This window comes from Zonotrichia albicollis, chromosome 3 (assembly GCF_047830755.1).
Source record: "Zonotrichia albicollis isolate bZonAlb1 chromosome 3, bZonAlb1.hap1, whole genome shotgun sequence".
In the NCBI taxonomy this organism is placed as follows: Eukaryota; Metazoa; Chordata; class Aves; order Passeriformes; family Passerellidae; genus Zonotrichia; species Zonotrichia albicollis.
In genome coordinates this window covers 112,001,178-112,026,133 of record NC_133821.1, presented here as the reverse complement: position 1 = coordinate 112,026,133, position 24,956 = coordinate 112,001,178, and the positions used below count along the sequence as shown (strand labels likewise).

Genomic DNA, 24,956 nt, shown 5'->3' with positions numbered 1-24,956 from the left:
CCTGCTTTGGTGAAAGCTGTGAGCCAGGCAAGCTTCTGAAGAGTTCTTTAGGGAAAGGTTTGGAAAAAAACCCACAGAAAGTAGGTTTCTGGAACAGTGAAATAAAGGCTGCAACAACAAAAGAAATGCAGGTGAAGAAAATGGAGGAATGAAGTAAAATCCTTTGAGTAAGCAAACTGTCTGTGACCAGGAATTGATGAAGAGCAATCTTAAGAATGAAAACAAAGCTATAATATATTCATGAAGCACGATGATGATAACTCAGAGGGAGTAGCATTAATTATGACTTCCACAGCAGAAAAATAGCTTGTAGACTGGGAACCAATTAGTGGTCGATTGCTCTGAACTAGATTTCAAACACAGTACATGAAATGACAATTACACAGTGTTACCAACAGACAACTACTGTGATGAGATAAGAGCTGTCAGCAGATTTGGACCAAATTCCTTAGCTGACGTCTGCTTACTAAAAGGGAAACTTCTTTCTTGGGGTTAGGGCCAGTGACAAAACAGAGGAATTAATGGCCAAATGTCATCCTCTGTCTCCAAAGCAATCATGTGGGGCCTGGCAGAAGTCTGCCTGCTCTCTGTGCCCTTGGTGATGCCTGGACATGGTGTAGAGGTGTCCCCACAGCAGTTGGTGGAATTGTTGTGGTCTGAGTATATTGGAGACAAATACAGTGTTTATCTTCAGCACATCTTAGCATGCAATAGAAGAGATTATTTTTTTGTGACAGTACAAAAAATAAATTTTAAAAAATTGCAGGAGAATTAGTAAATTAGTATTACTACTTAAGTGAACATGCCATATGTTGTTAAAAATGTAACTGGTTTGCAGCTGAGCAATCCCAGGTAGTGGACTTTCCAAGGATGCAAATACCAAAGCCAGCATTGGACATTTGAATGAATCCAGCAAAATTATCAGCAAAATCAGTGTCAGAACAAGAATAGAGGACCCAAGACAAATAGGAAGATAGCCTTGCTCAAGAAGCTGGTATAGCTCCTGAAAAAGCTGTTCCCTTTGCTCAACAGGCCAGGTTCTACCAGCCAATAGGCCTGTCTGAGGTTAGCAAGTGAGAGCTGTTTATTGACAGGAGAAGGATGGTGGTGGTGGGAGGAGCACTGTGACTTTGCCAAAGGAACTGAAAATCCCAAAGTAGAGATGCTGTCTCATAGCACAAAGGCAGATGTGAAAAGCTATCTGAAACCACAATTTGGAGTAGCTGGAGGTAGCAATCATTGCTGAAAAGTGGTTGAATGAGTATGAGTAGTTGCTGAGTTCATCAAGAAATACAGGAATATGAAAAAAATTAACATAATCCAACTGATACAAAGAAATTGCATTTCAGATAAAGTATTTCAGAAAGGTGATGCAAGTGATTGCAAAAGTTGAAGAGAAGTTCTGTTCCTTTCACTGATACAAGCATCAAAAATGAAAAAATCCAAACAAAAATTAAGAACAGAGGTTCTAATTTCTTTCTCTTACAGCTGCAGCTCAGACATTTCAATCAGGAAGATAAAGCAACGGCCAGGTTTTTGGATGGCCTCTGCTATCCAGATTTTGGATAGCCTCCTCCTTCCTGACTTGAGGCAGATCACCTGCCAGTTTGATGTGGTTGTTTGTTTGGAGCTCTTGGTGAGAATATGTTTATTACCTTTCTCAGGAGACTAATCTTTTATTTTCATGTATGTATTTATAATGGCTGTGAAGTCACTGACATGCTCAAACCATTGAAGCAAGTAGGGAGCTGCATGAGTGGTTCATCATGGATAATGCTGCTGTAAAACCAGTGTGCATTCTGTCACCACTTTAAGGTTGCAGTTGAGTGGACAGTGACATGGCCAAGTCACCATAAGAAAAAGTGCAGCTGGATGTAGTGTAGTGAGCTGTTACATCAGTTAGATCCAGCATCCTGAGCATGGGAGCTTGACGGTTCAAAAATCATGTAAGAAAAGACTGTCTGGCATTGCAGGGCTAATAATTATTTAAGGAAACAAATCTCAAGAGACCTTTTGCAAATTCCTACTGAAGCATTGTATAAAAAGGCAGAGAAATACAAGGAATGAATCAATTTACATGTCTTGGCAGAGACACACCAACCAGGGGGGAAGTCCAAAAGGAAATGTCACCAACTGGCAAGGCAACAGCTGCGTTTACCAACTTAAACAAAATTAGTCATTGAAAATACAAATGTAAAGACCAAACTAGGAGTCTTCCACTCAGATGTTATTTCCATCTTAACATGTGGATGTGAGTATTGGAAACTCACCAGAGGCAAAGACGTCTCATGCCTCCAGATGTAAATACCTGGGGAAAATACTGGGTAACAGATGGAGTGAATGTGTCACAAATGCAAAGATCTGCCACTTTCTCACCAGTGTGTCCCCCAAGTTCTCCAGGGTAAGCAATGGAAACAGTGGGTCGTGTGCAGTGAGTGGAGCCAGCAATGCTGTCTGAGCAGATGGGATCCCAAGCAGCTGGAGGAACATACAAATGGTCAGACCAGATATTGCTTGGAGTGTGAACACTTACTGGCACTCAGCAACACAGAAAAACTGCAGAGAGTGGCTGAGGATTGGCACAGACTTTGGAGCCACATTGGCTCCCAGAGCAACATCTGCAGGTGCAAGAAGGCTTTAGGGGAAAAAGTTACTCGTGATACCTCGGGGGAGTGGTGGGAGGGAGGGTGGGCTTATGTGGGATTTTCTTCTTTAAAGATCCAGACTATTTAAAGTTGGGTTACTGAGAGGAACCAGAGCTTCCAGTGACGGCATTGCTGGCTCAGGCTGCATTGCATGGACAAGCCAAGAAATCTGTCATCCCTAGTCTAGTGTGCTTTTGCTGTCTGACCTCAAGGAAATCACGCGACCCCACCAGTTCTCCAGAGCTCTCTGACCGCAGTACTGTAAGATTTTAATTAGAAGCAGTGGACAGTACACCACTTTTTCTAGTTTCACAAGCTGTCCTGAGGGGCTAGTAACTGTAGTAAGTTTCTGTGGAAGTGGAAAAACCCCACGTGTTTCACACACTACATTGAGAATAAAGAAGTTGCTTCTTGCTTTATTTATAAAAAAGTGTTTACATGGTGTGAGTGTAGCTACAAATTGTCTTCAGAGGTGAAGGATAGCCCTAAGCTTTGTATTGTACATACAAAGTGCTTGTATATTATACTTAATACAATTTTGTGAGTTTAGTTCAGCTGATGTTTTAGATGATGGCTGTTACTATTGTAAAAAAAATGTTTAGGTTCCACAATTTTAGTCCAGTTTGGAGAACATAGGGACAAAAATAACATCCCATGCTGTATTTTAATCAATAGTACAAATAGATTCTTCAGTTACTTGTTCTTTATAATTCTGGTTCCTGTATGCAAACCCTGCTTTCTTAGAACAATTATCAGACCCTATTCATTCCTCTTGCTTTTATCACTGCATCTTAGCACCTTCTGTGGCAGGGCTGAAGCAGTTTGCACCCCTCTTGCTAGGCCAGTTGTGCTACCTCCCTTCTGCTGCTTCCTTTTTGACATCTACACTGGGGCACAGCCGTCAAATTCCTAGTGGTGGTGTCACCTGCCTATTGGATAAAAAGCTGATTTTTCAGAGAGTTAAAAATTTAAGGCAGTAAAGATTCTGGCTGATTCTGTCATCTGCTCTTGCTTTTCCAGCCAAGCTCTTACTCTTTCTCATTCAGCCTAGCTTTGAAAGGTTGAGGTGAGAAGATCCCAGCCCTGTGCCTAGGGAGAGTGTTCTAGCACCCAAACCAAAGCTTTCTGCTGTGTTTGGAGTGAGAATCCCAATGTCTTTCTCCCAGATTTAAGCTTGCTTTTTTACTTGCACATGCCTCAAATTTATTGCCATTTACCACGACCAGGTGGTATCTAGCCAGGTTTAGCCCTTTTGGTTCTTCCCCTGTAGATTTGTAGGATAGCTTTGGCTCCTGGGCACTACAAATCTGGGACCAGCCATCTCTTTTGAGGGTTTGCTTTTAGCCTGCCCTGTTTCATGCAGCTGCCCCCCTCTGCAGCAGCAGGGTGACCTGTGGCAGTAGGTGCAGACACACCTGCATGCTTCACATGGTGCCATCTTTTTGTGTCTGTAGCCAAGTGACAAAGTACAAAGTCACCTATTTGCAGAGGGGAGCTAAGCCATGCATTTTGCCTTTGAGAACTGGTAGGCAACACAAGCAGCTCAGTAGACACCCACAGTGCTTTCCTGAGCTGGTGGTGTGTTATGCTGCCATCTCTCCCCAGAGATGCTCAGAAAGCAGGGTATGACCTTGGGAGCCTGATCAAGGATCCCCTTTCCAACCACAGTGAAAGGCAGTCTATCTAAAATTATTCTGTTCCCTTTTGAAAATAGACTCCTAGAGGCTGTAGAGAGTAAGGGCAGCTGCTATCCATGCGAAGGAGCTCATCTGGATTGCATTTAAGAGGGAGTTTCAGATGAGTAAAACCTAAATGAGCACAGGATCTGCTGTATTTGAAATTTTGACATCAGCCGACATCAGAATATGGACTGGCAGCAAACCCTGTAGGTAGGTTGGGATGCAGCAGAAATCTAATTGCCAGAGCTTGGGCCTTGCTGTGGGAGCAGATCTGATTGCCCAAGGGCTTCCTTGGCCAGTGCTCTGTGGAGCCCCAGGAGCATCTGGCAAGGCTGCTTGGTGGTTTCTGCAGGGAGCTTCACTCGCAGGATCTCAGCTGGAATCCCTGCTAAAGTAGTAGCCAGCCTCATTGGGACCACTTCCCTTCACCCAGTATGACCCAGTGTGGATGTGGGCAGCACTGCCTGCCCAGGCTGGGCTGGACCAGGTCATTTGAGCCCCTCACATAAGTGGTTGCAGATACGTCTCCAGAACAAAGTCATAATACAAATTGATTGTGGCAGCAGGGATGGAGTTCAGGAGGCATTAGCCTTTGGGGTATTTTATCAAATTTTTGAAGCATGAATTGTTGGTAAACCAGAGCTAACATTCCTAATCTGCAGCAAGAAGCAATATAAAGCAGCTGCAGCCCTGCTGCTGGTGCCTGGAGTTGTATTTCTCCTCCCCGTTCTCTGCAGACTGCTCTGTTGCTGTCACCATCCCTCCCAGGGGCTTGGGGTGCACTGGGCACCCCAGTCCAGCTGGAGATGGCAAAGCAGCAGCTGAAACACTGCTGTGAGTGACCTGTGCCCAGGAGACCAGACTCCTGCTGCCAGGCCCCTTTGAGCTGGGGTTTGTCTATGTGCAGGTGGCCACAGTGGAGCTCTCAGCCCCTTCCCAAGGCAGCCAGGGGTTCATTCACCACCTCAGAGATGGTACCTGCAGTGGTGGGACTTGTGCCCTGGAAAGGACTGTCACTTTGCGCGGACAGTAAAGGGAATCTGCAGAGCTGACTGTCGCAGCTGCAAGTTTCTACCTTGCATCTGAATCAGAGGAATTAATCCTTTTGTAAGCGGCTGAAGTGATTGAGCCCCAGAAGTAGCCAGATAGTAGACAGCAAATTAGACAATATTTTACTTTGTAAGATGTCCTCTGTATCTGAGTGTAGCTATCAGCAGAGCTGGAGAGGTGGGTGTGAAAAGCATGGTAAAACTGAGATTCTTGTCTCTTTAACTCATGATGCTTGATAATAGTGTTTATTAACACTATTATTATTACTGGCAGAAGCTTAAGTATCTGTGGTGGTCTTGCACATTTTGACAAAGAAAAGTGTTGTACAAATTAATGGGGATATTCTCTAAAATATATTAATTTCTGCAGGAATCATAGTTAGCCTTCTGTTTGCACCTATCCTTTTCAAGATTGCATCAGGAATAACTAGATATTCAGTTCAAACTTCTAATTTGAAGAAAGTTTTTATAAGCCTTGAGCCATAGATTTTATCTTCTTCTGCAAAATGATATGAAAATATTGTAAACAAAACTGTAGCTTTTCGTGGCCCCTGCTTGATTTTCATACGTTGGTTCACTTACTTCTTGTATTCCTCTTGATGAGAACAGGAGAAAGAGCATCAGTGATATTTTCCTTTGTATGAAACTATACCTCTGCTGTGGCTAAGACCATAAGGACTTCTCACTTTCAACTGGTTTCTATGTCCTTTAATCTCTCACAGCTCCACATGTCTTTTTGCATCATCTCAAACTGATTAGATAAAAAAATGAAAAGTTTACTTGGAAATTGCAAGTACTGAAAAGTGTCATACTCTTTGACTGCCTTGCTTGCAGGAGGCAGTGGGTGGGAAGGAATAAAAGTGTACCTTAATTATACAGTCTCTCTGTTTATTTTCACAGCTGTAGCTTTGCTGAAATGTGCAGCAGACATCCTAAATCCACCAAGCAGGGTCCCTGTGTGTTGCACCTGCCAGTCCTACAATCTTGGTATCAGTTGGGGATGTGTGTGTGGCTGAACAATGCAGGAAGACTACAAGAGGTTTATCCCATTAGAAATAAATTACAGTGTAGTGTAGCATGAAAATGATGTGTCAGTGAATACAGAACACAGGATTACCTTCTGTCTCTCCCCTTTATCACAGATAACAGCAGCAGTATGGGAAGGAGATTTATACTGCACTTATTTGAAGCTGACCAAGCAATTTAGATGAGATGAAATAGGGATTTTATTTCTGGAGAGAAGAATGTGTGCTTGCTAAAATGCCATTAATTGCTTTATTATTTAAAGCACAAATTTTATCCAGCAATTTGTTGGTCTCCTCTTTTTCTCCAGTGAAAATAATTCACCATGGAAAGATTACTCTGTCAAAAAAGATGATGAACCTGCTAACAAATTAAGTTAAAAGAAGCTGAACTTTCAATTCAGCTTCTGTTTTCACCCCCCTTCTCTCTCTTAAGATCTGTGTGCATGTGTGAATTTCAATAAAAACAATAGTGGCTTAGCTAACTATGAAAACCTTAACAAAAATTGCAGCAAATGCCCCTGCAGCTCTGGAATCACGAGCATCCCCTTACATGTTGGGAAGCTGCTGTCCCGCTGTAGTAGCAGTGGCTTGGCACACCCATTGCAGGCAGAGCCCTCTGGTGCTGCTCACACATCGAGCCAAGGAGCTTAGGAGAGCTCCCAGCCTCTCCTGGAGGCAGAGGCAGTCACTGGGATGGACCACTCCTTTCCAGTCCAGTGCTGAACTCTGCTCCTGCTCCTCTGCCCTTGTTATAGAAATGCCATGTCAGCTTCTTCCAGAAGCACTGTCCCTGTTTGTCAAACTTCCCTGCTTTAGCTCTTTCTTGGTTTTTTAAATCAGTCTCTTTGCAATCTCTTTTTGCCCCTGTCGGTGCAATTTTGTGTTTCTTTATTTGGCTCCTTCATTACCCTACCAACAGCAGGCTGGTGGCCAATCTCCATCACCCAAAGCTGTGCTTTTTCACCTAGGGCTTCATGCCTGGAATTTGCCCTGCCAATATTAACCCAATGCTTGCCCATGGCTGATTTATTTGCCATAAAGACAAATTGAATCCAAAGGAGTTGTGCCTCCATGCAAATCAGTTTTCTTGTACAAGCACTGCTTGGAAGAATGGTCGCTTCTTTGTCATGCCCAAAGCACAAGCTTTGGGATTTCTGCTTTGCCACAGGCTGAAGATCAGGAAAGATGTGGAGCTTATGAGGTGAGCAGAGTCTTCTGTATCGTTGGCTCACTTGAATCACTTTAGAGACCTTGAAAGCATTGCTTGCTTCAGTTGTGGCCCTAGAGATTTCCTTACATCCAAGAGGGCAAAGGAGAAGGCATGTAGATGTGCTTTCTGGAACCAGGTGATAATTATGTTTTACTTAAAAAATAACAGCTGTTCCGTGGAAAAAGAGCTTTGAAGCCATTTCTTGTATCTTTCAGTTCTTCACAAATAGAAGTAATTCCAAGATATATATATATATATATATATATATATATATATATATATATATATATAAAATTTCATTATTGCTATTTCCTTGTGAGACAGAGGATTGCTCCCTGTCTTGATCAGTGATTAAAGCTGCAGTGAGACCCCTGAATTGCCAGCGATTCTGTATCATCTGTGTCACCATCGATAGGGAAGAAGAATAGCTTTTACAAAAACTATTTTTATTACAGATGTGTAGACACGAATTTATAGCTTCAGTCGTGCTTCCAAGAGAGCAGCTGTGAAAGTGAGATAGAAGGCTGGATGAAAGAGCTGGCAGGAAAAGTGAAACAGCAGGGGGACTGCAGGAGGGGATAACACCTGGAAACATCTGTTGGGAGAAGTAAAGCTGGAGAAGGCATGGAGCCACTATGCCTCACCAATCCCTGACTAGCTACTGGCTTCTTGCCTGCATTTTGTTTTTATTTTGTTTCGCATCGCCTGATGTATTTATCCCCACCCTTATTTGCAACAGATGATTTTTATAAGGTTCGGAAGTGAGCGAGTGCTGTTTCCAGCTCTCTGGTCTCCGTGCCTGCTGGAACATCTGTACACAGACACTCTTTTCCTGTCTAAAGATAGTTTGAGCTAGTGTGCCCAAAATACGACTTCAGGCTTGGGTTTGTTGTTGTGTTAGTAAGCATAAAAATGTGTTCTAATATTATGTCACTTCAGTTATGTGTTTCAGCAGCTGCAGTCTGTTTGTGTCCAGTTTGTTGGGAATGGCCTTGCTTCCTGGGGTTTGTTTTTCCATAGCTGGAGCCCTGGGTTACTTGGTTTGACCAAGACTGCACATTGCAGTCTTTCTGTGAGTACAATCATTCTTGCCCAGTAGGATAATTCCAGCCGGGTTTTCTGCTGGAATGACATGACCTCCTTTCACTGACCTCATGCTCTGCCAGCACGGCTGTTTGAACATCATCCCTTCCCACCCCCTCTGCTTCCCCCTCTCCCTGCAGGCCTTGCTGCAGTTGTGCAAAAAAAAAAATCCTTCTTTCTGCAGTGCCATCACTGTGTTGAATAATTCTGCTTCTACTTCTCAGGTTTTCTGGCTTGACCTCTCCACCTCCCTACATTCAACAAGGACGTAGTACCTAATCCCTTTTGTGGATATGTGTATTCCTGTGGTGTGCACTGAAAAAGTGGGATTTACTTATTATAGACCTTTCCTTATTTTTCCTTATATTTTGTTATATTTAGTTTAATGCACTGTAACTTGTGCTGTGGGGTCACAAAGCATAATCTTACCCTCCCATCATGAAGTCCCAGATAGGAGTCTGGGATGGGAGCTTTGTGTAGCCTGGAGATCCAGGGAAAGGAAACTACTAAATGGCAAGTTGTGCACCAGCCACACTTCTGGGTTGGCTGGTGCTTGGAAACCTAGGGAACACAGAGATTTCACAGGAGGCTGCTGTGAAGGGTGAAGAAGTGCAGGGAAATGACCAGGATCAGCAAGTGTTTGATGCTCAGGTATCTGTAAATTAATATCACAGTCCATGTATTGTGTGGAGATATTAATTTTTGCTGATAAATGACAAACTACACTAGGCACTTTTATACATAAAGCAAAAATTGTTCATGATTGTAAAAGCTTTTGTACTGCTTGTTGCTATAACTTAGGAAATGTGAAATGGTCAAGTGAATTAATTATGTGGGTCATCTCAAATGAGTGCCTGTAAAAAATGTTGTGTGGCTCATTGTCTGTTCTCTTTTTAAGCCTTGTTTTATGGAAAGGGAACTTTGGAAACTTGGAAGATTCTGATTTTTATTGGTGATATTCCTCTATCCTTGGAGCAGTGAAGGCAAGCTCTCCTTGCTGCAGGAACCTGGCACATTTGGGCTGGAAGGAACATGAAGGTGCCAGAGCTTCCTTAGCAGAGCAGGAGGGTATTCTGTCACTGCTGCTGGCTGGACGGCTCCAGGAGAAGGACTCAAGGAACCATGCAGCTGGCAGCCTGCTTACGACTCTTAGTGTCTGCCAAAATTGGTTTAAAATAGCTGTTACTCAGAGAGCAATATTACAGATTTGTATTTGGGCTATTTGGACTTCTCACAAGGGTTGGAATACAAGATGCCAAACAGTGCAGCTTGCTGGTTTTATAATACATAGTTTCATGTTGTGAAGTTTTTGTCACAGAGATTTCTATTTCAAGCCCTGGGATACAAGGTGTTTGCAGTAAAGTGTCCTCTTGTTGCAGGGCTGAGTATCTGCCCTTAATTGGCATTTAGGTTATCCTCATTTATGCTGCAGTGGTGCCCAGGGGCTGGGTGAGTCAGGGCCCAGCGTGCTGGGTGACAGCAGGGTGACAGTCCCTGCTCCAGGAGCCAGTAGCCTGGGTCACTGGCTTCAGATGGCCACTACCACAAGCTGCTTGGGAGTATCAGCTGCCAGGCCAGAGCATACTAAGGACAGAAAGCAGGGATAGTTCAGGTGAGGCAGCCAAACATGCATTTTAAATGCAATTTACTGTCAGGACATCAGTGGTGCTTTCTTTGCCCAAGTCAGCAGATACAAATGCACAGCTCATTGTCAGTCACTATCCTTCTATATTTCAAAGCCTTATAAGCCCTGACCTAGAATTTGATCTCTGCCAACATCAGTTCCCACAGGAACACAGGACCGCTGTGAAAACAAACTGTTAGAATCAGAGAGATGTATTTTCTCCTTCACAGCAGGGAATCTGTCTGCCATATCCTTCCTTGTGCTCTGTGTGCAGCATCACTGGGTGAAGTACAGGGGATGATGTCCATGGATTCCAGTGAGAGGCTGAGCTGTAACAGTGAAATGCTGGGAAATTTTTTCATGTTTATAGTATGCCTCAGTCCAAGGCATGTGCAGGTTGGAAAAGAGTCACAGAACTGTTTAGGTTGGAAAAGACCTTTAAGATCATCGAGTCCAACTTTTAACCCAACACTGCCAAATCCACCACTAAGCTGGACAAAAATGCACCACTGGATTCTATTTATGTGTTGTATAGGAGGATGAGAGGTGGTTTCTATAGCACAAAGTCTCGACCATTGGTGTGATTCAGTTGCGCCATTGCCAGCTGGGGCGGGGCTGCAGTTCTGGAAGTAGGGCAGATGAAGCCTCAGCCCCGGCTCCCCTCGCCAGGCAGCGTGTGTGTTTTACACAGAGCCAGCGTGGGAACACGCTGAAGGGAAACTTCATTGTGTTTGACAATGCCTTTTTAGCTGAAGTACTGCCACGATTGGCATGACAGCAGTGAATCCCAAAATTGGTTGATTACCGAGAGAGCCTGTGAAGACAGACATGAGGGATAAAAATAATTAAATGCTTAATTAATAGGTTTATACTTCCTATTTCTTGAAGCATGACTATTTTTCCCTCTCCTGTTTGTTTACTTTAAGGTGCCATATGTTCCACTTGAAGCTGTATAGAAATTTGCTAAAGAAACCTGCACATCAGGGTTAAGAGAGTTCTTAACTAGGTGATCTGCTGCTTGAATATTTGACTTTTGAAATAATTAAATATTGTGAACTACCAACATGAAAAGATTATTTGGCCAATATTTTGTACTCTAATAATAGCACCTACGCTGTGTAGTGTAGTTAGTCTTGATTTTAAGGGACTAAAGCTTCAGCTTCTCGTGGTAGAGGTTCTCTCCTGTGTTCATGTATCCCTGATAACATTTTTCATTAGAATTCTAGTTGCAAATATCAACATTTCTTTGGTGTCTCCTTCTGTTAGTTCCTTGCTTCCCACATGCTGTTCTGTGTGAAAGTCTTTGTGAATTGCTTAAAGGAGTAAAATCCTTCATGGTAATGGAGATGCTAACATGCATGACAGTTCTTATCCATCCAAAAATGGCAGCAGTTGACTTGTAGTTTTTCATATAAGCTGATTTTTCACTCAGAAAAGTTTTCACTTAGAGAAGGTAGCTATTAATTACTTATCTATCCATGTTTCAATATGCCACCATCTCGTTAAATAGTTCCCTTGTCTATTTCTTTCTGAAACTATAAAGCACTCTTTTCTGCAGAACAAGCTCAATGACATCTTGACACTTCCCTAATGTTTTCAAATCCTGGTGGGTTTGAGTGAATTGCTGGATTTATTTGAACTTCAGATTCAGGGCTTGTAAATATGCACAGATGAAAGCTAAAAAGGTTGACAAGAATGCATTTGCAGTTGCAAGCGCTAGGTTTGGCATAGTTATCTTTGGCAACATGAACCTAATCAAGTCCAGGAACTGGAGTGATCATAAATCTGTTGTGATGCTGATAGTCGTCTTGTATTACGGTAGGCAGTACTACCTCCTCTATTATTAGATTGGGCCCTGGGGAAATGCAAAGGAAAGTGTGAGTCTCACCCACGATGTTTTGGTACTAAGCAAGCCAAGCATTTGGAGAAGATCCTTATCTTTGCTTGGCAGATGGAGGGTGAGGTGAGCATATGAGACCAAGTTGCTGAAGAGGTCTCATCTTCCAAATGTTAGTGCAGAGCCTTAACATGGAATGGCCCTGCTCTCACAGATTGGTACCTGGCTGTCCTGTTTCCAAACAGCAGTGCTGCTACCCACAAGAGACCTGGGAAGCGCAGTCCACCAGCAATGAAGCTTTCAATGGATGGCATTGTTAAGGATGATTTCAAGAGCTGACTTCTAGCATTTCAGTGGTCCAGGTAGTTGAAAGATCTGTGAAAAACCCTGCACTATGGATTTATTTTAATGAAAGAGTTTGAGTAGTGACATTATGTGCGTGTAGGTAGCCATTAAGCAGAGAGGGGAAGTAGGTGGCATGTCTTTTGCTACTACTTCTGCCTCTTCACTTTCTGAGCAGAATGCTTTTTAGTTTAAGGGCTCCTAGCATACCAGCATCTCCTGGTGAGCACTGGTTAGCTGTCTCTGTGCAGGGCATGATTGGATTGGTAGGTGTTTAGTTCATAAGTTTCACCTACTCATCTTGTTTTCTATTAATAACTTTATGTTTTAATCCTGTAAGTGTATTGTGCCATGCATCTGTCTATTTGGGGAGCTAATCCTGTAGTGGTAGGCATCTATTTCAGGAGCAGCCTAGACAAAGCACAGCCTATTTGAGTGCTGGCCTCCCTTATTGTGTGTAGTGGGTTAAATCACTGGTATTAGTGTAGTGTGGGAGTTCAAAAAGGAAAGACGTTATTTGCAGTGTCAACTCATTAAAATACTCTGTACAGATTTTTCCAAAAGAATAAGCAGCCCAAGCACACTGGGCCCCATGCCAGGGTATGTAATAGCCTTGCACAGCACCAGTTGAAGCTCCAAGTTGGATAAAAGGCAGCTTTTTCTGGGTTTGTTAAGTATTCCTTTAAAAAAAATAAAAAAGGTTTGTGTACAGAAGTAGCAAATTAATTCAGTCCTATCAGAAAGTAGGTCAGTGACTGACCTCCCGATAGCATGAGGCAGCAGTTTCAAGCAGAAGTGACAGCTCAGCAGCGTGGACCCTCCATGTCTCCAGGAAACTTGTTTTGACAAATGTAAACACATTATATCCTGTATTCCTCTTGCCTTTTTTTTTTTTTTTTTTTTTTTTTTTTTTGCTGCTGCATAAGAAACCACAAGCTGTCACTCTACATCCCCTTTCTTCACCCTTTCTGGTCCCCAAAGGGAAATGCCTTGTATCATAGCTAATAATTTTTGCAGGGCTGTGTAATGAGTAAGACGTTCCAGCAAGGGTTGGTGTTTTTTTATGACACACAAAGTTGAGCACTGTAAACCAGACTTGACTAAAATCCAAACCAAAGTCTTTCCAATGGTGAGGGAAGTCAGTGGGAAGACAGGAACTGGATTAATTTAGGATCCTTCTGTCCTAGCTTTGCTTTTCTTTGTACTGAATGAAATTTTTGCATATACCCACGTGCCTCTTCAGTGTTTACGTTGCCAGTGTTGGTGCCCACATTGCTACAGAGAGAACCTTGAACATGTCTTCACTTCAGCACAGCAACTCCTGAAACTGGGATGCTTTTGTAATTTTGGGTGAAGCAGCGAAGTGTATATAAATGGCGTTGTGGCTCCTTGAATACCTCATAAAGAATAATTGCCTCAGAAGACATGGGAATATGTTCATCTTTTCGTTGAGTTGTCACTATCAGCAGGTATTGAAGGTGGACTGTACACTACTAGTTAACTCCTTTGACTTGTACCTTTCCTGCAGTGATTTCTGCAGTGGAAATGATTGTGGATCAGAAGGTCACACAGGGTTTTCAGCTGTCTCCTTCTCCTGACTTTTAACTAGGTTGCACCAACAAGATGCTGCTGTGTGGAATATATAGAGGAGGATTTCAGACCGTATTAGCCATCATGGCTCAATTTAAGCCATTTTACTAAAGATCTCATAAAACAACGTGATTTTCTTCATTACCTAGTTACCTTTCTGGCCTGAGGTGGCTCAAAAATATTGAGAGAATCCTATGGATTTTTATACAGATGCTGTACAGAGAATGAGTTTTGCCATGTGATGGATAAAATAGCCCCTTAGCTGTACACTACCATTTAACTGAATTTTTAAGTTCATTTGCTTAGAAGAAGTACACTACAATAAAAGTTGGATGACACTGTCTCACCTAGAAGTAGAGATTTGATTGGGGAGGATGGGAATATATTTGTTAAAAACAATATGCTTCTGCCTTTAGTAAAGGCTTGATCTGAATAAATCCAAATCAAGCAAGAAGTCAGATGCATTTATATAACAGAACTGGCTGTGAGAACCTGGGGAAGAAGAAAGTCCTGTTTCAGTGAATTACATGTTTCTGTGCTATAGGTAATGTTGGCATTGATTGTTACATACCATGCAATGGATGTCATGCTGAAAAAAACAGTGAAAAATACACTAGTGTATGCAGTTTAAGAAACAGACAAAGGAGAGGACTGCCCATGTACACGTGTGTGAGTACACTTGTGGGGGGCAGGCAGTTCCCAGTCTGCCTCCTGAGGGATCTGTGCATGACGCAGATGCTGGCTTTCAAGTCATTACACTCTCCACAGGGCCACCAAGTTTCCTCTGCTTGAAAGGGCTGGAAGTGCAAGGTGTGCTCCAGGTGAAGGCAAAAATCTGATGCTTTTTCCCACTGTTTCATGCTTACAGAGATACTGCTTCCCTTTGCTCCCTCCTGCACTGGGGATAGAGAGTCAGGAAGGAAACAGCATCTTTTTCTACCAAGATTCTAAAGATTACCAAGTCCAGCCTTCAACCCAGGACTGGCAAGTCCAGCCCAAAACCATGTCCCTAGGTGCCATGTCTACATGTCTTTAAAGACCTCCAGTATTCCAATACTGAAGTCCTTTTAGTTCAAGGCAATTTGATCTTCTCTTAAGGTTTAAGACCTGGAAGCACCAAGTGGAGAGCTGGGAGGTTTCCTCCCACCCCCAAATGCTCACAGGAGGTCCTGCCAGGCTGGCCAGTTAAGCTGCTTCCCCGTTGCTCATGGGTGGCAGAGCTCTGTGTGACAGAGGTGACATGGTGACCTTTGCAGTGAAGACAGGTGTAGAACAGAGACAGGAAGATTGCCCATGGTGTAGGCAGTCACTGCTGCCACTTCCCTTTGGGCTAGTGTCCTGTCTCACTTGTTGGAAAAGCAGTTCCCATGGAATAAGAAAGCTGAAATCCTCCTTTTCTTTTTAATTTCTAGCCAGGGGAGATTGTTTCACAGTCTGCATCCCATACAAGCAGTGACTACCAGTGCATATTTGGTATATATATTCAATATATTAATTTACTCCTTCAGCTGCGTGCATGCATCATCAAGGAGCAGGACACCTTCATATGTTCCCTTTTGCTTTGGAAACCTTGGTGATGGCTTGCTGGGATGAATGTCCCCTTTATGGCTTTCTCCTGATGCCCTGCATGTAGCAGTTCTCAGGGAGTGTGGCTGTGGGATCAGCCAAGACTGCTACCCTCCCTGTGATGACACTGGAGGGCAGAGCAGCGAGGTGTGATGCAGAAAGGCCTCAGGAGATCCTGGGTCTGCATTTCCCCAAAGCTGAACCTTCCTGCACTGGCCTGTGTTGGGTACAGCAAGCTCAAACTCACGCAAGGGACTTGGCGAGAACGGCTCTTCTGCTTGGGGTGGTTTCTTCACACTCTCAAGTCGCATCCCCGAAACAAACAAACAAAGCCAAACAAAAAATGCTTCAGAAAAACCCAAGTCCCAAGTACCTTTTCCTTCATAGTATTCTTAATTTGATTAGTGGCTTTGGTGTCCTGGGCTTTTTCCATCCGAAAGTAAGAACTCAGGGAATTTAAGTTGTTTGTTCCCTTCTATACAGCAAAGTAAAAAGGTACAGGAGAAATCATATTTTGGCAGTTGAGGTAACTTACAGTAAAACTTAAGATTTTATTAGTTTTCTTCCAAGATGGAGGAGAATTGTTTTTACCTCCTAGGTAACTAATCAGCTGAAGTTTTTGACTTAATAGTTGAATTGCCTTTATTTCAGCCCTGTTGACTCTTGGACAGAATCCAGTGAAATAATGCATTTAATATGATGCATTGAAAATATTTATAAAATTTTGTTACTTAGGGGAGGAAGGTGGGAGTTTCCACTTTAGTGCTTTTATAAATGTAGATCAATCTACACTGATTAAGCATGGATGATTTCATTTCAGTCAACAGCACAAGGCAACGTCCATCCTGACTATAACAGTGGAAATGTCCTTTGCTTTGCTTAAATCTGTCTAAGAGTATGTCATCTATCATGGTGAAGAAATTCTATGCAGGGTGTGTGAAATGAGTCTGTATGAAATTTCATCCCTCCCTAATGTTTTGCAGGAGCTCTTCTTAGTTGAAGTAACATATTGTGAATTTTGTAGAGAAATTAGGTGAGTCATTCTTGCACTGATGCAGGTATAGGGTAGCTTCTACAAAGGAAAAATGTTGCCCCCCCTCAGGACTTTTGAACACTCAAAGCACTATTTTGTACAAGTGTTAAGGGGGGGAAAAATAGAAAATTAACTCCTTGTATTGCCCAGCTAACGTCCTGAATGAATTTGCTCTGCATTCTTGTGTGGTCCATGCTCTGAGATTTGGTGATCTCAGGGAGAGCTGCTGGAGGACTGGATGTCCTGTGCACAACATGAAGCAGTGGCTTTTAAGGGCTTCTCATGAAGCCCATTTGGCAGGTGCTGTGAGTGCTCATTTTGCTTGGCTTTGTTTCTTTTCCTGAATTTAAGCTAGTTTGTGGTTCAAGTTTGCATCACCACTGAAGCTCTGCTCACCTCAGCTGACTACAACTTTGTGTCCATTACTGATTCCAGAGTGTAAACTAGATAGGTTATTTGTCCTGTCCTGAGGAAGAAGAGAAGGAGTTAAAATTTAAGAGCTGCCTGTGGTGGACATGAGTGCTGACTAACACCTTTCTTGAGTACATGGAAATCAATTTGAACCTTGTCTGATGAATGCCACTGCTGGAGTTCTTTCTTTTCCTTATAGAGGTACATATGAGAATCGAGAAATAAATGCGTTCACTTAAGATAACATTGTGTGACAGCTGAGAACAATTAAAACTCTTACTTGTAGCTGTATTTTTTTCCTTCCTTTCTACAGCAGGAGGGTGGTGTCTGCTGCTCTGAGGAGTTGATACAGGCTATTTGTCACTGCTGTGATCTTATCTAGAACAAGTATCCTGCAAGGTTATTTATTTTACAGCCTTTTCTTCTAGTTTTGCACAACACACAGATCTTGGTAGATGGGAAAGGGTTTTTTTTTTTTTTTCTTACTAGAGTCTTTTTGGCAATAAACACATGCCTAACTGTAAGAGAAAAAACTTTCACAACCAAGCTTGTTTTGTGAAGCCCAAACATTTGTGAAGCTTACAAACCCTCAAACTTTGCATAATGTGCCCATCCCTGGTCTCAAACATGAAGTGGCAGAAGAGGGAAGTGTTACTTTTTTTAACCAACAACTTATGACTGTGTCAACACATGACAATTTGTCAAAGCTTGCTGTAGCGGTACTGTAAATTAATTTTTAGCATCACTTGTGAGTGGTAAACACTTTGTGCAGTGTGAACAGCTCCTAGTACAGTGTGAGTTGTCAGCAGCTTGTGAGCTACCCTAAAAAAAAAAAAAAAGCACAGAGGGAAGGATACAAGCTCCTCGTTTACTAGTACAAAATGGATCTGAGTCTGCAAAAATGCAACATGTAGTGGTATGTCAACTCAACCTTGAAAACTTGTCTTTTCCATTAATAGCAATCACCTGCAAGGCTGGGAAATCACAACTTTCCATTCTGTGCCCAAGCAGTGCCTGATAGCAAGCAGCTTTATCAGGCTCATGGCTTGGTGAAGTAGAGCCCTCTCTTTGCTCTTGGGTTTTGCCTTTGCTTGTTTGCTTTAAAAGCAGAACATGCAAGTGTGCTCTTTTGCTGAGAAGTCTCAAATCAATCACATAAAATGCCTGGAAAGAAATTAATATGGCAGCCCAAAGAGAAATGGTGGGAGCCGAGTGCTCTCTCCTGCTCACCTGTCCCCTTGCTGATTCTCCTTGCCTATCTCGGCTGCTGTGGTGGAGCTGCCAGTGATGGTTCATACAATAGGAGTTGACATGATGGAAGAAAATTATTTGGTGCGAAAAGACAGGGAATATGTATTGTAGAAAACAACTTTTCAGATACAAATGTATTTTAACCTGTCACTTTAGCAGAACAAGCAGTAATAACCTCCCAACCTAACAATGGCTGTTAAGCTGAATGTTAATTCGCTCAGTCGTTGAATTGCTAACATGTCTACAATTTACAAGTGAACACCCACTCAAGAGAGAGAAAATAGAAGTTGGTGCCTGGAATTCCTGGCCTTACTGAAATCACCTACATTTTTTTGGTACTAATTCATCTTGCATTTCCTGCGAGTGTTTTAAGTAGAACTAGATGAGAAAAACAGCTGGGCGCGTTTGTTTGCCGCTTTGATGCGCTCAGTGCGGGGTTTTTTCTCAGGCACAGTCGCTCTTGGCTTATACACCATAGGGTGCTTTGGCTGCACCCTGGGGCTTGTTCCTGTGAGCAGGCAGCACATGTGAAGCTTGGCACAAGAACTGTTGAGACCTGCTAAAGCTAGTTTTAACCTGGTCATGGTTTTAAAGAGAAAGATGACTTTGTTTGTGTATTTGCTCATAAAGAATTTGGTTGTATTTCCTTTTCTAGATACAACTGTAAGTGCTGCCTGTATGAAAGAGCTGAGCCACACCATCCAGTAAATTGTCTAGAGCAGCAGTTGGCTTGCTTGGAAATCACTTCCAGGACTGCGTTGTAAGTAAGTGTTTTTACAAAAGCATCATCAAATGGTTTCTTCAGTTTTGGGGTGATTTTGAGATATTCTGGTTGTTTCTTATAATTTCACAATTTTATTCTAATATCTAGTGAGACACTAACAATGCATGTGGGAGCTGGAGCACCCCCATATCTGTGCATAGCATAAAACCAAAGCCCTTTCAAGGCTTTTTGCTCTCTTGCTCTAGACCTCCCCAGCAAAGTACCTGAACTGAGCGCAGGCAGCTACACAGAAGCCTAGAAAGGAATTTGGCCAAATACATACTGATCTATTTTGTTATTAACTCTATGACATACATGTTTTTTGAGTGTTCATTCCAGCCTGTACTTCAGCCTTTTAGCTGTGCTGGTATAGGCCTGCTAGAGTGAATTTTTGTGGAGGTTTTCATAAACTGTGATCTGCCTAACTCAGTCTGAAATGATCCATGAATAGATGCCCTGTCTGATCCAAAAAGTGCAGTGCTTTGGCCCTTTGACCATGCAGGGGGTATTGCTAGGGAACCTCAGCAGGTTGTGAATAGAGGTGAATTTGGTCAGCTGCATCTTCTTTCTATGATCATAGAATGATAGAATATCCTGAGTTGAAAGGAATCCATAACAATTTTTTAGATCATCCTAGGTGATGAGTGAGTCCCAATGAAAATGACCCTACTTCAGATCACAAGCCAATTGCATTGTATATGGCATTGAGAATGTGTTTGCATTTAGAATGTTAACATCATCCTAGAAAACTTTGATACGTACACCAAAGCCCTTATTGTGCTATCTATACTGTTTATTTTGAAAGCATAATCCATTCAGGGATGTTTGTGAGCCAAAATTTTGTAATTTTTATTTCTTTTTATATTGTCTTCATTTTTCTGGTGCTGCAGGTTATGAGAAGTATGATATGAGAAGTATTTCTGACATAAGTGCATTTCCCTTGAAATGGCCTGTGATAACACAGTTGCTGGAGAGAGCAGTGGTGGGAGAGTTGGTGACTTAGAGTTCAAATGACTTAGTTAAGCATATTTATTATACAGGCTGCTCATATTCCTCAGCACCTTGCAGAATATTCCCCGCAGGTGAAATCTGCTGTACATAAACTAGGTATAATTTTTTTTTTTAATGTTAATCCTGTCGCCAAGTCCTTCAATCACAGCAGTTGAGTCAGTTTTTTTGCTGTAGGTTTCTTTTTTGTGAATCTTTTCTCTGTAACTGACACACCTGGGTCACTCTCTAGGTGAGGTTGTGCTGGACAGGAATCTTTGGCTCGGCTCTGCCTGCAATTATCTGCCAGATACAGTAACTGCTGTTTTGTTCTTGTTCCATGATTGCTGGACCCGTGAGGCACTCAGCCCAATTCTGCATGGGTGAAGTTCAATGAGATGAAAAAAGGACTGGTCACTGTCAGTGATGGGACATTTCAGCTATGGCAAATGTGCAGAGAACAAGTGGGGGAATTGTTTGGGGGAAATCAGGGCTCCAAAAAGTCCGAAGTCAAACAGTTTCCCAATTAGAAATTTCAAACAAGGCCTAATGTTTGTTTTCAGCAGCCATTAATGGTTCGTCTGGTTCTGGAACTTAAATCCTGACCTAAGCCACCATTGCTTTCATGGAACCATAAGATCATTAAGAATCATACAAGCAGAGTTTAGGTTGAAAAATACCTTCAAGATCAAGTCCAGCTGCTAACCCAGCACTGGCAAATCTACCACTAAGCCATATCCCTAAGTGCCACATCTACATGGCTTTTAAATACCTTCAGGAGTGGGGACCCAACCACTTCCCTGGGCTGCCTGTTCAATGCTTGGCAATTCCTTTATGTGAAGAAATTTTTCCTAATATCCAATGTAAATCTCTTCTGGAGCAACTTGAGGCCATCTTATCACTTGGGAGAAGAGACCAAGCCCCACCTGGCTACAGCCTCCTTTCAGGCAGTTGTAGAAAGCGGTAAGGTCCTCCCTGAGCCTTATTTTCTCCTGAAGGCTGAACAAACCCACCTCCCTCAGCTCATCAGGCTTGTGCTCCAGAGCTCTCACCTGTTTCGTTGCTCATGAAGATGAGCACTTCTTGTTCTTTCTCACAGGCTCTGCTGCACTTGTTCACAGGAAGCCCCGCTGTCACTTGGGCTGATGCCACCATGGAGGTGCCCATAAACCCCTGAGGCTGTTTCAAGGGGAACAGCTTCTCTGTCAGTGTTAGTAATGGATTTTAGTCCAGTGTATGTCATGATGTTTGTATTGCTTTGGCACCAGGAGCTAGAGCTGTGCATTCATTTCATTTACCCCAGGGTAGTTGCTACTGATTTGGTTCAAACCTGGTGTTGCAGCCTGCATGCTGAGGCAATCTCAGTTACACCAGTTCCTTGAAGGATTGGCTATTCCAGTGTGGTTTTCTGCCTCATGTCCTTCCAGTTTAACTGTATTAGTCTGTTTAATGGTGCCAGAAGGCCACATATTTGCTCTCTGTGAAGCCTCAAACAGTAGATGCATGTTTTTAAATAGTTAAATAAACGTTAATTATGATTCACAAATAGTTTTTCCCCAACTATTAAGTAATATCAAACACTGAATTTTTCAGTCAGTAATTGTTTTTCCAGCTGCTGAGTGGGACGAAGTATTCAATATTTTTACAGAGTTATTTTTGCAGCTGCTTGGCTGCTTTAAGCATAAAAGTCCTATGTTATTTTGTAGGGCCTGACAGCCTTGGATGCACAGTGGGCACAAAAAGCCTGTGGTGGGAGCGGAATGATTACAGTCTTCAGATGCACCTTGGTTAGCTGTGGATAGTTTGGGCTGCATCCAAATGAGCTGAAAATAGCATATTGGGCGCTTTCAAAAGTTTGTGGTTTTGCAACATTTTCTCACAAAAATGTGAAGTCTTTTTCTTTCTCACCGTGTGAGTTATTACACATGTGGAAATTAGTTATTTTTTCCTTTTCAAGATCTTGAGACATTCTGTGAGGGGATTCAGCCAGTGTGAATTATTTCATGAAATAGTGGTTTGACTCGTTGCACCTCCTTGCAAATAGTATAATACCAAAGGATTTTGTCTTAGAAGTGCATATTATGTGCTTTGCACAGGAAGATCTTAAAAAATGGTAAAATATCAATTAAACCACAAGGCACAGTGATAGTGAAAGAGTCATTGTTTTCACCCACCGTGACAACTACCCTGGCAGTGAGCACATGGCTCACACTTTCCCAGTGATTCATTAGCCAAGCCAGTAAAACATCCTAGGCAGTCTGATGCTGTGGCTTACTGGTAGCTGCTCTTCAGATGATTGCTCATGTCGACATGATGCAGAGCAGTGTCAGAACATTCACTTTGGAACTTACCTTTTGTGCATCTCTTCTCTCTGGTTTTCCCACCAGATCTGCTCTGCTGCCTCACAGCGCTGCTGTTCACATAAGCAGTTGCTGTAACTCTGTGAAGCTACAAAGAGGAATCACCTTCTAAATATCACTGGTGGATTTTGATGAAGCCACAGTCATGAGCGCAGGGTGCACAGAGGACACAACACTGAGCTCTAGGGAGAGGATGATGTTGGTAGGGGAGGAGACCAAACTGTGAAGGATAAATTCTGTTTGATGTTCCATTGTGTTGGTTTTTTAAGCCAGAAAAGAAGCAGGATCAAAAGCCTTCACAAAGCAGAAGTGTGAGTGTAATGAAACGTAGTGACTAGACAAAATAAATAAAAAAAGAAGTTCACTGTAAAACCCACCAAACTTAAATTTCAAGGCCCCAGAAGAAGAGGTGATCTGTCAGCCACCCACCTTGGACTGGGCACCCAGCTGGAACTCATGGTCTGGGTTCAGTTCCCTGCCTCAGTCACAGGTTTCCTGTGTGTTCTCAGGCAACCTCCGTCATCTGCCCCATGACTGACTTCCTCATTTTGCAGTGGAGATCATCTTCTTCATGTTCATTGTGAGGACAAAGCTTACTAATGTTGCTGGAAGATGTGGATGTTGCAATGGGAAGAGCCACCCTGGAGACCAGAGCAAAAGGGATGTGCTTCCTCACAGGGGATAGATGGTCACCATGCTGCTCACATTTCTGTGTTACAGAGTAAAGGAAATTATTTCCAGATCTCAAAAGGGCTGATTTTCTTATTTCCTAGTCATTCAGGCCTACTTTTTTTGTGGAGTTTGGCTGCCCCAGTGCAGCAGCAGGCATTTGGAATATTCCCTGTCTCTCACCTTTCTCCTCTCAGTCTGTCAGCTTATGTCTTTGAATCACTCCTGTCTGCTCAATGCGCGCACCCAGCACAACCCAATGGGATCAGAAACACAGCTTCTGTCATCTCCCAGCTTACGTGGAGATCTCCTAACATGGAAATATGGTTGTTTGTAAGAAAGAAACCGAAGAGTGCTTGGGGCTGGTTGGAGGGGTACCAAAAGTGAGCCTAGCAGCTGAGGAAGGTGGTGTGAGCCAGTGGAATGTCACACTCACAGACTCCTGCCAAGGTGTGCACTGGCACAGTGTGGCTGTTAAGGATGCCCATATGGCCCATCACCACCACAGGCCCTCAGCCCCTCGGCTCCTCCACTCAGACCCTGCTAAGCAAAAATATTAATTTAGGGGTTTTTTTTCTGATGGTTATTCTGAGTAAGGAATCAGAAATGACAAGTCACACGCCTTTCTATGTGCCCTTTTATCTCCTTTGGGTTGATTGTTGAACTTTTAAGTTCTCAGTACATGAGTACCAATGTCTTGTTCCTTCCAAGGCTGATCAGCTCAGAGTCCCTTGCCGTGAGAAAACATGGATGATTTAAGTTGTAGTGCTGTGGACGCTAGACATCCTCTCTGTGCCTGCAGTGCTTGTTCCTTTTCCCAACTGGTGAAACTGGAAATTCAGTTTGCTTGCAGCTCTAAAGGACTAGTGCCTGAAAATGCAGCAACTGCTTAGTTGTCCATTGCTGTTTCAACCCCTCACCCAAGCTACAAATAATGAGTTATTGAGCTAATTTAGTTTTATACAGAAGTGATCTTCATCTTGCAAATCAGGAAGGCTATTTAACGCAGTGTAATTGACTTCAGCTGTAAGATTCAATGCACTTATCTAGGATTACAGTTCAATAAAATCTAATTGTGCTGAGCGCAACAGGAATTACAGAAACACCTGGGGATTGTTTTGTGCCTTTCCTGTGAACAAGGTGTGCTGAATGTCTTCTGGTCCTTATGGGTTGGGTTTTGCTGCCGAATGACCTGCAAATTGGTGGGAACAGCTTAAGGTGACACCAGTTGGCGTGGGGAGGTGAAGCCAAGCAGGTGAAATAATGGGTGGCCTTCTTCAGTGAGCTCTCATTTCTGTGTGCCTGGCCAGAGTCAGGCTGGGGGAGCAGGAAGTAAGCAATGTCTGGTTTCATTATGATGGTGATGATAATAGGATCCATGAGGTATGTGAGATTAAAAGCCCTATAACATTGTAGGCAAAGTCATCCACAGAGGACGAGGCCTGAAATCAGCTCAGTGCCTAAACATCCTTTTGTCTTGGCTCACCCAGTGTAGAAATAAATAAGGAAGAACGAGTATTTATTCAGTATTTCCTCTCACTATTTACCAAGTAAGAGCCTGTGTAAAGCCAATTGCTACCTGGAAACATTCACTGGCCATCATGCATTGGCTTTATGACTGGGTGCTGCAATTGTAGAGAGCCTTTTTGCCCAAGTATTAATGAGCTTTTCATCAGCCACTCTGAATAAATGGGAAAGCATTAGATTTACTTTTTCACTTGCAGAGCTTTAGGGAAAAGTACAGACCTTTTAGTGGGATCAGGACACTGGCACAGGTAGTGAGTAATTTGGGATTATGGCGGAGCAGGCAGTGTGTCAAGCGTCCTTGTGAC

General features: G+C 42.8%; 1 protein-coding gene across 8 annotated transcripts in view; it reads left to right on the top strand.

Annotated features, from left to right (window-relative positions):
• Positions 1-24,956, top strand: part of BACH2 (BTB domain and CNC homolog 2) — a 187,882-nt gene that overhangs the window by 66,244 nt on the left and 96,682 nt on the right. For 5 of the 8 annotated variants that reach the window (XM_074538519.1, XM_074538518.1, XM_074538520.1 and 2 more), the window contains one exon: positions 19,001-19,109. The gene's annotated coding sequence lies outside the window, so the exon portion shown is untranslated. Of the gene's footprint in view, positions 1-17,275; positions 17,296-19,000; positions 19,110-24,956 lie in introns of those variants that run through there. The other 3 variants (XM_074538521.1, XM_074538525.1, XM_074538524.1) reach the window with 2 other exon arrangements.